Source organism: Micropterus dolomieu, linkage group LG10 (genome assembly GCF_021292245.1).
Source record: "Micropterus dolomieu isolate WLL.071019.BEF.003 ecotype Adirondacks linkage group LG10, ASM2129224v1, whole genome shotgun sequence".
Classification (NCBI taxonomy): Eukaryota; Metazoa; Chordata; class Actinopteri; order Centrarchiformes; family Centrarchidae; genus Micropterus; species Micropterus dolomieu.
This window is the reverse complement of record NC_060159.1, coordinates 4646296-4658770: the sequence shown is the minus strand read 5'-3', so window position 1 is coordinate 4658770 and position 12475 is coordinate 4646296. Positions and strand designations below refer to the sequence as shown.

General features: G+C 40.9%; 1 protein-coding gene and 1 long non-coding RNA gene across 2 annotated transcripts in view; both read left to right on the top strand.

Moving 5' to 3' along the window:
- cnih3 (cornichon family AMPA receptor auxiliary protein 3) overlaps positions 1–12475 on the top strand; it is an 82957-nt gene that overhangs the window by 26232 nt on the left and 44250 nt on the right. The gene's annotated exons all lie outside the window — the stretch shown is intronic.
- The window catches only part of LOC123978318, a 6100-nt gene continuing 2846 nt past the window's right edge, over positions 9222–12475 (top strand). The window contains exon 1 of the long non-coding RNA XR_006826917.1: positions 9222–9366. This is a non-coding gene — a long non-coding RNA (uncharacterized LOC123978318). The remainder of the gene's footprint in view (positions 9367–12475) is intronic.

The window sequence follows — 12475 nt, the reverse complement described above, 5'->3', positions numbered from 1 at the left end:
TTTTGTGAAATATAATAATGTCTGGTGCTATTAGCTAACAATTGTTGGAATTGCAATTGTTATTTGGATGCTGACAGAGAAACTAACACAAGAAACAAATTCACCCATAGGCATACTCACTTATTCTGGAGGCATAGTTAAGTCTGTCCTGGTATAGGTAATTGTTCAACATGGGGATTTCAAGGGTATAGTTTCTTTCTACTTACTTGTATCTTGTTTTGCAATAAAGTGCGAAAATCCCAACTTTATCTTCTGTATCTATCTTCTTAACCTAGCAGGTTGATGGCCTCATCCCGAATACACTAACTAGCCATAATATATCTTGCCTCTTGCACACAATCACACACTCCTAGAAATGATCCGTATGACCCATCTCTCACTAACTGTTGCATAATATCTCCCACCCAACTTTCCTTCTTCCTCTTTGTCACTTTCTTTCTTTCTTGAAACCAAGCAGTCTAATTAGCAGTTTCTGTCAGCTTGCTCCCTCAGGGGGGAACCTCACATTGTGCGGACCCTTCACAGACACACATGCGCACACACACAAACACTCGGATACAATTTCTCTAACCCCTCTGTCAGCATTTCTCTCTCACATGAAATTTGCAGAAAACTACAAACTGAACTTGCTTCACTTTTCTCTTTTAGTTTTTCTCTCTGTGTCTCTCTCTCTCACACACACACACACACCTTTTATTTTATATTGGCTATGTGTAGTCAGACAGTGTATTGATGTAATGATACAGTGTAGTGAATATTGTCACAGCACATGGAGAGTTGTTATTGCCCTCAAAAACTTAGTAAATTCCAAGAAAAGTAGGGCTGCTGCTGCTGGAGGAGCTGAAAACCTCTTTGATAGTTTATGTGTTCATTCATTTTAAGGATGTGTTTCAATGTGTATGCATGTATAACATCCTTTTCTCACCCCCACAAATTCCGCCGTTCATACTCCATTTTCTTCGACTGCTTTCAGTGATTACACTTAAAACAGGAATCTTGTCAGGAATCCCTAATCAACTGAAACCCAATTTATCACCTAAACTTTGATCCATTTAAATTAATGCTTCAACTTCATTCTGTGCTTAAACTTAAACTGTTGCACTTCTATTTTAACTGCTATTTTCTTTCAGGATTTATGTTTTGCCATTTTAACTGTTTCACTACTTCTACTATTTCAAATGTTCTCACCACCTAATTTCAACATCAAGCACACAATCATTTTCTAAAGAAAATTTTGCCTTTAGTAGAAGTAGAGTCACCACACCAGCTACACTGTCTGTGTGCAAGCTGCAGCAGTTCAGCAAGCTAGCTGTCACGCACAAGTGTGATAGTGACAGTGGTGTAATATAATGTCATAAGTTTAGTTGAGTTGTCGCGTTGGAGGCGAGGCTTCCCGAGCAGCAGGGGAAGCCAGGGAATCTGGGTGATTTACTGTAGATTAGTTTGTTATTCACGTTGGTGGAGACTACTCTCAATTATGGCAATCGGAGGTCACTAAAATCAATGTTGAGCCGGTGTGCACATATGCAAAGACAATGTCAGACTGTAGTTTTCTCTGGGCCCCTGCCAAATACATGACCAATGACGACATGTTTAGCCGCATGTCATTCCACCACTGGCTGTTGAGGTGGTGTCCAGCAAACGATGTGGGCTTTGTAAATAATTGGGTGGACTTTCTGAGGAATACCTGGTCTGATTCGGAGAGATGACAATCACTTTGAGAAGAGCATCTCTCATATCTACAAATCTAGAAACCATGACAATCCAGTGTAGACCCCAACCGATATGGGTTTTTGGGGGCTGATGCCAATGCCAATATTAAAGTCACAAAGAGACGATTTATGAGCCGAGATTTTGAAAATTTGGATAGTAGACCCCTTTCCCGTCTTAATATCCATTTTCCTAATGTTTGATGACTTTGTCAGGCAGAAAGCTGTGTTAGATTGTTGTTCAGCTCACATTTTCACTCTAGTTTAATCATTTCCAACACGCCGACTATAACTGCAGATAAATTTAGAATACGCCAGAAACTATAGTTGAACCACTCATTACGACGTTAGCGCTCCTCGCCATAGCTAATTTTGCAACGGGAAGTGTTAACTGCTGTACGTTATGTTGAATATTTAGAAGTGCCACACTGTTTCAGAAATAAGTCTACAATCAGGTTTGTCACTTTCCTGTTTCTACATGCTCTGGTAGACTCTGGTCAGCTGATTGTTTTCTTTTGTGGTTTTTCCTGGTAAGGCAGTGTTGTTAACAGGGAAGCTGCAGAGCTCCCTCTGGTGGGCAAAATATTCAACACTCATGTCATGAGGATCTGTCTGTTTCTTTTTTACAGTTTTCCAATTGTTTACATGCAATTTTGAAAACCGGGTTCTTTTTCCTCAAAATATAATCACAATTATCCAAACACCACACTCAATTTGCATAATTCCTAGATTGTTTGAAAAATTACACACTTCAGTCAAACATACACACATATTTGTGAAAATGCAATTGTTTTCATTTAACCAACACAGTCCTCAATGATCAGACACCATTGCAGCCAGTTTCACACTGCTGTGATAAATAAAAACACATTTGTAAAAAAAAGAACTAATTTTAGGAAATGGCATGTGCTAGATTTTTGGCCAGACATTGTTATGCAAGGGCTAGTTTAGATGAAAAAAGTGACAAACCCACAACATTCTTCATGATTAGTTTGAGATATAGGGAGAATGTACACACAGAGGCCTACTATAAACTTACCAAGCACTGCACAACACTGATGCTGCAGACTGAATATTTCAAGTATTTATTTCAATACTTGAAGTATTTCTTACCATAATCAGTTACAGTAATCCAACAATGAAACAAATAAAATCTGTAGAAAAATAATAAATTACTGCATGAAGTACATGCACTTTGACTGTAAAAGCAACAAGAATACTGTAACTATTCATCATCCCTGTCTGGATCAGGCCATAAGATTTCATCCACATCACAGACTGTCTTCATTGGCAAGGTACCTTTGGAAGAGTCGCCTCGTGTGACGAACCCACCCCTGCACAGAAGCTGCTTCGATATGATCACAGGCCTGCTCCGTGGCCTGAATGAGGGGCAAACGGTCATAGGGCCGCAGGTCGTATACCTTCCACCGCCATGCTGAAAAAAAACTATTGGATTGAGGAAGGGGGAAGGTATAAGACTTCAAATTCAGGGTGCTCATGGAACCAATTCTGGACCAGAGCAGCCCGGTGGAATGAGACATTGTCCCGAACGACAATGTACTGCATCTGGTCCACTTGGTTTAATGCTGTGACAGTCTCGTGCAATCTGTCAAGAAATGCAAGTATTAGATTTGCATTATAGGGTCCCACATTTGCATAGAGGTGGAGGACCCCATTTTGTGTAATAGCAGTGTAAACGGTGATGTTACCCCCTCGCTGCCCTGGCACATTGGTGATTGCCCTGTGTCCAATTACATTTCTCCCTCTTGTTTTCGCAAGGTTAAATCCAGCCTCATCCACATATATAAATTCATGTTGAATTTATGCAGCATCCATTTGCTGGACTCTCTGAAACACAGTAAAAGACAATAGGATGCTATTCAATATCTATTGCACAGTATTTTTTTGTGCCAGGACATTATGAGCAGTGCACAATACCACACCATAATAACATGAATACATACCTCCACATATTCATTGCGCAGATGTTTCACTCTCTGAATTTCTGTCAAATGGTACCCGATACAGTTGCTTCATGTATATTTGATTTTTCTTGAGGATTCGACCTAGTGTTGACAGAGAGACTCGTTGGATGTTACTGAAAATATGGTCATCATTGACGATATTGGCTTGGATTTCTCGCAGCCTGATACAATTATTTTAACTTATAAAAACTTTTGAAATGGTTTTAAAATTTTGTGAAGAGTGCATCTAAGCCCCATTCTGTCCTATGTCAACAACCTCCTCCCTGCTGTCACAGTGGTCCGTTTCCTCACCGATGGATCTTGCACGCAATACCGCAAGAATGGGAACTTCCTCAACCCACCTCTACAAAAAGAGATTTTAAGCAGGAACGTGGAATTTCTTCAAGGCCAGCCACAGGTAAGTGGTGCCAGATGGGGTTGGAGCTGAGGAGTGCGGATCAGCTGGCCACGGCCACAACATTCATAATCGATCTGTTTGAGGCCTTATTGCACACAGACGCCACTCTTAAACTGTTCCACTCTGTTCTACATAAGTGAAGCATCCATTGACAGGGCAGTGAAGGGCATGCTGAACAGCATCCCTCAGTCCCCTCGGTCTTTGTCACCTGGCTCCCTAACCTCAGCACCGGCCCACTCTTTGAATACACAATTGCATCTGCAAAAGCCAATCAATGGCTCTGATTCCTCAATGGATAGATATAAGCAATTTGTCCATCTGTTTTGAATAATAGGTTATGTTATTAACTTACTTACTTACTTAAAATAAACAATATTGTATAAAATATATGATGCTGACAGGAAATGAGCAGCACAGGGTGAGAGAGAGAGGAGAGGTGAAATTAAAATAAAATATGAAGGAAAGCAGACATTACAGAACATTAATAATGCTTGCCTGAGCTGGCCACTGCTGAAGGTGGATTCAAGATCAATTCTAGGAGTTATGCCGCCCTCTGGTGGTGGATTTTGAGGTAATATACTGTTTCAGTGTACGCAATACTTGGCTTAAAACATGACAATTCCATTCTATAAAAATCAGTCTCCATTTATTGATAATCAGATGAATCTTATCGGCAAAATAACAGCTTGAGTCTCTATTTGGTGTTATAGCAATGTACAATGTTGTAAATTAGAGTTTATACCATCCATCCATCGTCAACTGCTTACAGGGTCGCGGGTTTATAGTTTATACCCATATACATTTTTAAAACAATAACTTCTGGCACAGTTCATATATTTAATTATTAATGGAAATTACATACAGTACATTTTTATTTTTCAGTAGAAAAAATATGAATAAAATATTTGATGGCAATAATTTAGACAGACATGATCATACGATCCCTGCGCATAACTGTTTTGTTGATTTGTAATTAAATAGTTCAGCCGTTGTACGATGTATTCTTGTGTCTCTATTCTCTCTGTCTTTGCACTTCCCCACAGAATCACTGATACGATTCTTAAAGATGAGCAGCTCTCTAAGAACTTTTTTAATGTGAGCTTGCACAAGTCAGTCATATGATGATGAAGCAAACATGAAGGGGAGGATGCAAGGAGCACGACGTCGAGAAAAAAGCTGTGTAGCTACACAGCTGCAGCTACTGAGGTTAATCTATGACTCGCCGCTTCAGGAACTCTGCTGTTTATCCTCCTTGCCTCAGGGAGAAGCTGTCCTGTATGTGCTCAGTTTGTTGTTTACAGGTGGGGGTTGGCTGATTGGGCTGGAGAACACCTGCTGTAAAAGAACACATGCTGATGTGTTGGGGTCTCTTGCTTTTTCCTCTCTCCCCAACTAAATGTGCTGAACCATGCTGAGCAAACTACGTGATTGTTAGGACCTGTTAGTGGTTAAGACAAATTTGCCACAGAATCCAGTGCTACATGTTATAAGACAAAACTAAGAAAGTGCAGTCCTGGAAACCTGTCATCTTTTTTGGGGAAGGGTATGAGATGCTTTTCTTTGTTATTTTGGCCATGCTCTCCCCGATGTCTTTGTTTTCCGAGTTAATTGTAAATAAATTCTCCTTTTATTAGGACTGCATAACCCCTTGGCTGCACTGGTCATGCCAATCAGGTTAAATGTTGCAATGAGTGATCCACAGTATAAGCTGTAAATACAGACTGTACTGTGGATTGTAGGGGATTTCACAGTACAGACACCACCTACACTTCTCTCTCACAGTGCCTGTCCCTTTCTCTGTGACTCCTCCACTCTCCTGCCAAAGCCCATCCATCCATCCATCCATCTTCACCGGCTTATCCGGGGTCGGGTCACGGGGGCAGCAGCTCCAGCAGGGGACCCCAAACTTCTCTTTCCCGAGCCACATTAACCAGCTCTGACTGGGGGATCAAGAGGTGTTCCCAGGCCAGTGTGGAGATATAGTCTCTCCACCTAGACCTTCCCCGAGGCCTCCTCCCAGCTGGACGTGCCTGGGACACCACCCTAGGGAGGCGTCCAGAAGCCATCCTTACCAGGCCATGCCCAAACCACCTCAACTGGCTCCTTGCGACACAATGAGCAGCAGCTCTCTATCTCTAAGGGAGACACCAGCCACCCGCCTGAGGAAACCCATGTCTTGTACCCGCGATCTCGTGCTTTCGGTCATGACTCACCTGCCAAAGTGTATTTTTAAAAATGTAGTCAAATTATTTACACCTTGTTTATTTCATTTCATTCTTTGTTTCTAAGTTTGGATTTAAATTAAACCCTATGAAATAACCCTTTATAATAATATAACACTGTCATAGACACAAACAAAATGTGCGTTATACAATAATTTATTTATAAAATTATATATTATTACACTATAATTATGCTGGTATTAAATTGAGCCATACGGTCCACTGTTATTAGGAACATATATATCTCAGTGGTAAATAAATTATTGGATCAGGTCAGTTTTTGTTTGGACATAATGCTGTAGGCAGTACTGCCCTTCCTCTCTCATCTCCATCACCTTCTCTTTCTTTACCCTCAGTCTCCTCATCTTGTCCCGTATCTCTTCCCTCAGTTGATATTTATACGTAAAAGATAGAGGAGTACCTCATTTTAACATGATTTCAACCCTTCAACCCAACTGGTCATTACAATAACTCCCATATGAAATGCATACAACATCTGCTTTGTACTGCAACTGTAGAGTTGGTGATGATTCTCTGTGGGTTTATCACTATGACAACTTTCACACCACACATTTAATCAGTTGTTAATATAAACATATATGTATTATTGCAGATTTAAACTGAACTAAATCTGCACTTTGTAGCATGTGGTTTACATTCCTCTGATGTTCTGGGTGAGCCTGTGGTAAAGATCACTGAATAAAATATTGTATATTGACATCATGATGATTTTGTGTCGCTACATGGCATCACTCTCATGAGGTGGTGCAGGGTTGCGTTCTCTGCATCTGAAGATGACCTGAAAAAGCAGAAAAATGCCTTGTTTCTCTCCATCCAGCCTCTAAATGATTAATGAGCCCCTTTGTTCTTCGTAGAGCTGTCAGTCTGAAAACCTGATGAGGATGTGGGATGAAAATGAAAGTAGACCAGGGACATGTTAGCGCTGCTGTAAATTTAATAAGATGCTACAGAGCCCGCTGTTTGATCAGGGGCTACAGCTAATATCATGATGTAAACTGTGAAACACTGTGCTCCTTTGTGCAGTAGCGACATGGTCCATTACATGAATAGCAGGTGAAATAAAGTGTAAATATTTGGAAACAATGTAATGAGTATTCAGGGAATAACTGCAAATGTCATAAACAAAGTGTCCAATATGGAATAAAAATCTATTATTGATTAGCTCTACACCTTTTGTGTCTAATAAGATTTTGGTTCTTGATGATTTAATGGTAAGAGATTATATTATTTCTATGACAGATAATCTCATGTTATCTTATTTCTTTTGTCTCAGAAAAAGGACTGGTTACAATGTGTAACTCTCGTTCCAATTCCCTCACAGCAGCAGGTGTGAGGAGTGATGTGGTAGCCATTCTGTTTCAAACACGGACGGCAAGAGCTGTGGATCGCAGTTTCTGTAGCGTAGTGGATGTGACGCTTGCTTTCTGCACAGAAGGACCCTGATTCGAGACCACACAGAACAATAACCTACATTTATTGGTGGTCTTTTATCGTGTTGTGTGATTAGGGTGCTGTAAGCTAGTGTGGTAATGCTTATGACCGCTGGTGGTCCTGTGGGCACTGACTACATCTGGCTTCGCCCTTATCCCAATAGCGACAGCTCTTAGAGGGCGAAGCCTATGCGAAATAGAACGTTGGTTACATACTGTAACCCTGGATTCTGAGTACAAGGGTAGCCCTCTAAGCTGCGGGCCCGACTGGTCCCACCAGCGTCGACTGAAGAAAAAAAGCTGACCTATTTGGGATCTCTGGTCACTCCGGTATTATATACCCAATATGCTGACCTGAGAGAGGCCCATGCACGGCACATCAAGATGAAACATATGAAGAAATCTTCAGGACTGCGCATGGATGAACCCAATAGTGAAAGCTCTATCTGGGGTTACAATATGTAACCAACATTCTCTGTATTTTATGTTCTCTGACGTAACAACGTGTATGCATATATATCTGTTTTGCATGGTGCTTTATATCTGACTGTGGCGGAGCGGCACACCAGTTAAGATTTATTTGTTTGACACCCAAGGACACCTACGTGACTGATCATTTGGAAGACATTCAAAATATGGAGGAAGGAGAGTTAATCACACCAGCCCCTCTACTGACAAGATGTCATGAGAAAAGCCTCCCCGGCAAACAAATACAGAGGATTTACACTCAGCTGAGCATCATAAACAGGCATATTCATCTTATGAATGGTAACGTGAGCCTCTTAACGGCAGTTTAGTATTATAAGCTTGACCTTTGAAAGCTGTTAGAATAACAAATATTACGTGTCATTTAGTTTTTGATCATCCCCAATGTGATTGAGTGGATTGGACATGCAAAAACTGCGCAACTCTCCTCATGCTTCAATATCTGTTTGCGTTTGTCTCCATCTCTGTGTTGTCTGCCATGGTGATGTTTTACTACTGTTAATTCTATAAGAAGCGTTGGTTACTTAGTTTGTAGTCTAGCTTAATAATGCCTGTTGTTCTTGCTGCTGTGTCCACCTTTTTGTGTAATTGTCTGAGTTCTGGTTAATTCCAGTAAGGCAAGGCAGGAATGTTGTTGTATATTTTTAACTGATAATCAGTTATATGTGTCACACTCTGCCGGACAGCCATTCTTTGTGTTGCACTTTTTAGTTAGTATCTTCCTTATAGTATGTTGGGTTTTGGGGGTCTGTCTTGTCTGTCGTCTAGTGTTTGGTAACCCTTGTCATGTCTGTTACCCCAGTTATCCCTCTGCATGTCTGTCTCTGTTCTCCCCTGCTCTCTCTCCCTGCCTGTGCCTCATTAGCCTCATGTCTTTCACCTGTGTTGCTCCCGCCCTGCTCGTTAGTCCCTGTGTGTATATATATCTGGTGTTTCTGTCTTGTCTTTGTTGGGTCATTGTATGTTGTCACCCTGTGTAGCAGTGTGTCTCGTGTCTCCAGCCTTACTCACCGTGTCTTCCTGTTACCCTGCTCAGTTTTGGATTCTGGTTTTCACCCTTTTGGATTTCTGTTGGACAGCCTTTGTTTTGGGACTCTGTCATCAGCCACTCAGTTTGTAAGTGTGCTCGCCTTTTGTTTGTTTATTAAAACCCCTTTGTACTATACCTCTTCCTGCCTTGCGTCCTGCGTTTGGGTCCTCCAACCTGCCTCACCCACACCAAACGTGACAATATGCACAAGCTGCAAAGCGCTATAGAAAGGAATATATTGCTGTTGATGTTTAGACTATTTTTGGAGATAAAGGTGACAGCAAACAACAGCTAAATAAAGAGGTGTGCCAGTTTTTAAACTGCATAAATTAGGCTTATGATATTACAATCCTAAAACTGAATGATAAATGCACATCAATATTAAATGCTTTAACATACATGGCATGTATTAGTTGTTGGCACCGCAGTGCAAAATCATGAAAATGGTGAAGACAAGACCAGTTCCTTCATCTGATAATGAGCAGAGTGTCCCCCCCCCCCCCTGACTTTAGGGTCATAGTAGGGCACTTATGTCTGATCTATACTTGTAATATATATAAAATATATATGTGATAATTTCTGTGTTGCTCTGTATCACTGCATCACCGCCAAAACGCTAGTTGGTAATACTGTATTCCAGCAATCTGGTAGGAAGATTGTTTTAAATGTTAAGTATTCCTATTCACTATTGTTACTGTATTAGACAGGCTATAAATTGCTGTTACTTGTACTTAATTGGCAGATATTGCTGCAGAATCCAGGGTGGGGATCTTCAGAAGATATGCCCTGCAGCTCACCCTGCCTTCCTCCTGCCGTGTTTATAGTAAAAACAGAACAAAATCATTAGCTGTGTCTCAATTAAGGGACCGCATCCTTCGATGGCTGTATTTGAAGACCGAATACGTCACAGTCGATGCGACTAGGCTGTCCCATTTCGAAGGCTCCTTCAAATGCGGCCGACAAATGCAGCCTTGTTTTCGTCCGTTTGGAGGATCCAACAGTTGGATCCTTCGCAGCCCCAGGTATCCCGACATTCATTGCACACCGGTTGATTGTCCCAACGTAAATGGCGTCGGCTGTGGAGTTGAGCCCCCCGGATTTTACCTATAAATGTAAGTATTGGCTTTCAACTCACTTCAAAAGCCAACTACACATATGTAAAAATAACAAGAGGCATAAAAGCGCAATGTGTCGTTTAAAGGATAGTTTTGTGGAAGAAGTTAACGTGAGTTAAGTGATTAACTGGCGAGCTAACGTTAAGTTAAGTTAAACGTTAGCTGAGGTTACTGATGTGCTAACGTTAAATGCAAATTGTTTGGGCAAGTTACAACCTAAAAAATAAGCCTTTAACGTCTTCACTTTAAATCGAAGAGGTTCAGTGTCAGACCTGCGTCTTACCGAGATTGTCGCGATATTATATATCACTTAAACTTAATATTATGTACATGAATATAGCACTTAACGTTAGACGGGTTGTGAACCCTGCTTGGTTTTCACACCGTTAACGTTAGTAACGGTTACAAAAATCTTGGGATATAGTACACGGTTAATGTAACTAGGTTATTTTACGATTTATGCTGCTTACTGTTTGTCTTACGTGAACATGTCGTTTTGTTTTAGGGAGCAAACTGCCCTCTTTATTAAATTGAGGGGAGAGCGACCACCTCTTCACCGGGGCAAAGTTTTCTGCCAACGTGGCTTGGAGGTAATTAAAGTATAAATAGCCCTTTTGTAATATCTGCATTTAATCATCGTGTACTTAAAGTTACAGTTAAATTGAGCCGCCATCCTATTCAAAGCCTTTAAGAATAAGACAACCAGTAATTGGGGCAGCCTTTTGTTGTCTTCACACACTCACCATGTACTGCAATTTCCCCACTGTGGGACAAATAAAGGTTTTTCTTATCTATCTTTTGTTTCTCTGTGATTAGTACAATTTTGGAGAAAATGGGCCTGTGGGGGAAGGTGACTTCCCTCCAAGGGGAAAAAAAAGTGGGACAATTAAAAAAAAAAAATAAAAAATACAAAGTATGTATAATTTGAAATTGATATATTCTTTATACATTTTTGTATAAATCATTCACTGTGCAGCATAAAGGGAAATATAACCGCATTCATCTTACAACCCTATTTTAATATAATACATACATTTACCTCGTACATTGTATATTCATTTCATTCATTTTAGTCAAGCACGTTAAACACAGTTGCTGAAATTTGTTTTTCTACTGTTCTTTACCATGATTCATTTCCTGTGCCTTAGGATTGCAAGCGTCCAGGGTCAGGAGAGGGTGTAGGGGGGAAGCCCACTGCTGCAACTTGGCCCTGGTTTGTCCTCATGGATGAGGTGTTGGGACAGAGGCATTCCACCACCCCACCTGTCGTAATTGCCTCTATCCCTGAGGACACACCAGGGCCAAGTACTGCAGTGGGTGACCAGGAGGAGGAGGAGAGCCAGCCGAGAAAGAGAGGGACAGAGAGGATGAGCTGCTTCAGCTACTGAAGGAAGACATGAGGTTACAGAGAGAGGCAGAGGAGAGAGCAGTCATGTCTGGCTGTATTTTAGCTGTGAATGTAATGTTGCTCTGTGTGATGTGTGTGCAAAGACAGTGAAATACTTTGGCAACACCGCTAAACATCTGAGGTCTGTCACAATAATAGGATGATGTTATAAAGCAGCAGTTCTGAGCAGGATATTTTTATTATAATTAAAGAATATGACAGTAGTTTGTCTTGTCATTATGCAGCTATTTTGAATTGGTAAGGCTACAGCCTACTCCTTATTTCTCTCATAAATACAGAAACAGGAGGGGGGAGGTCACATTAAACTAGAAATAAAATATGTAAAAAGTATCAGTATCGGCAATACCAGCCTAGGTATTACCTGGTATGGATCGTATAGGAATTAAGTGGTCGCACATCACTACTCTGTCTTGCTGGAGTAGTCTATTGTATATTATGTGGGTCATGTTAGTTACAGTAACTGAGACGGTGGAGAAGCTGTGTATCAGCAATAAATCTAAATCGAACATTATGAAGCAAACAGCCGCAGGTCCGAGCTAGTGTAACGTTAGCTAGGTACCCTGTCTGCGTCAGCATAGGTTAGTAAACAAATCGCACCACATTTGCTTTGTACCATTTATATCCTCTTACAGGCTATAATGAACACTTTGACATAATACCGGTGGTACACAG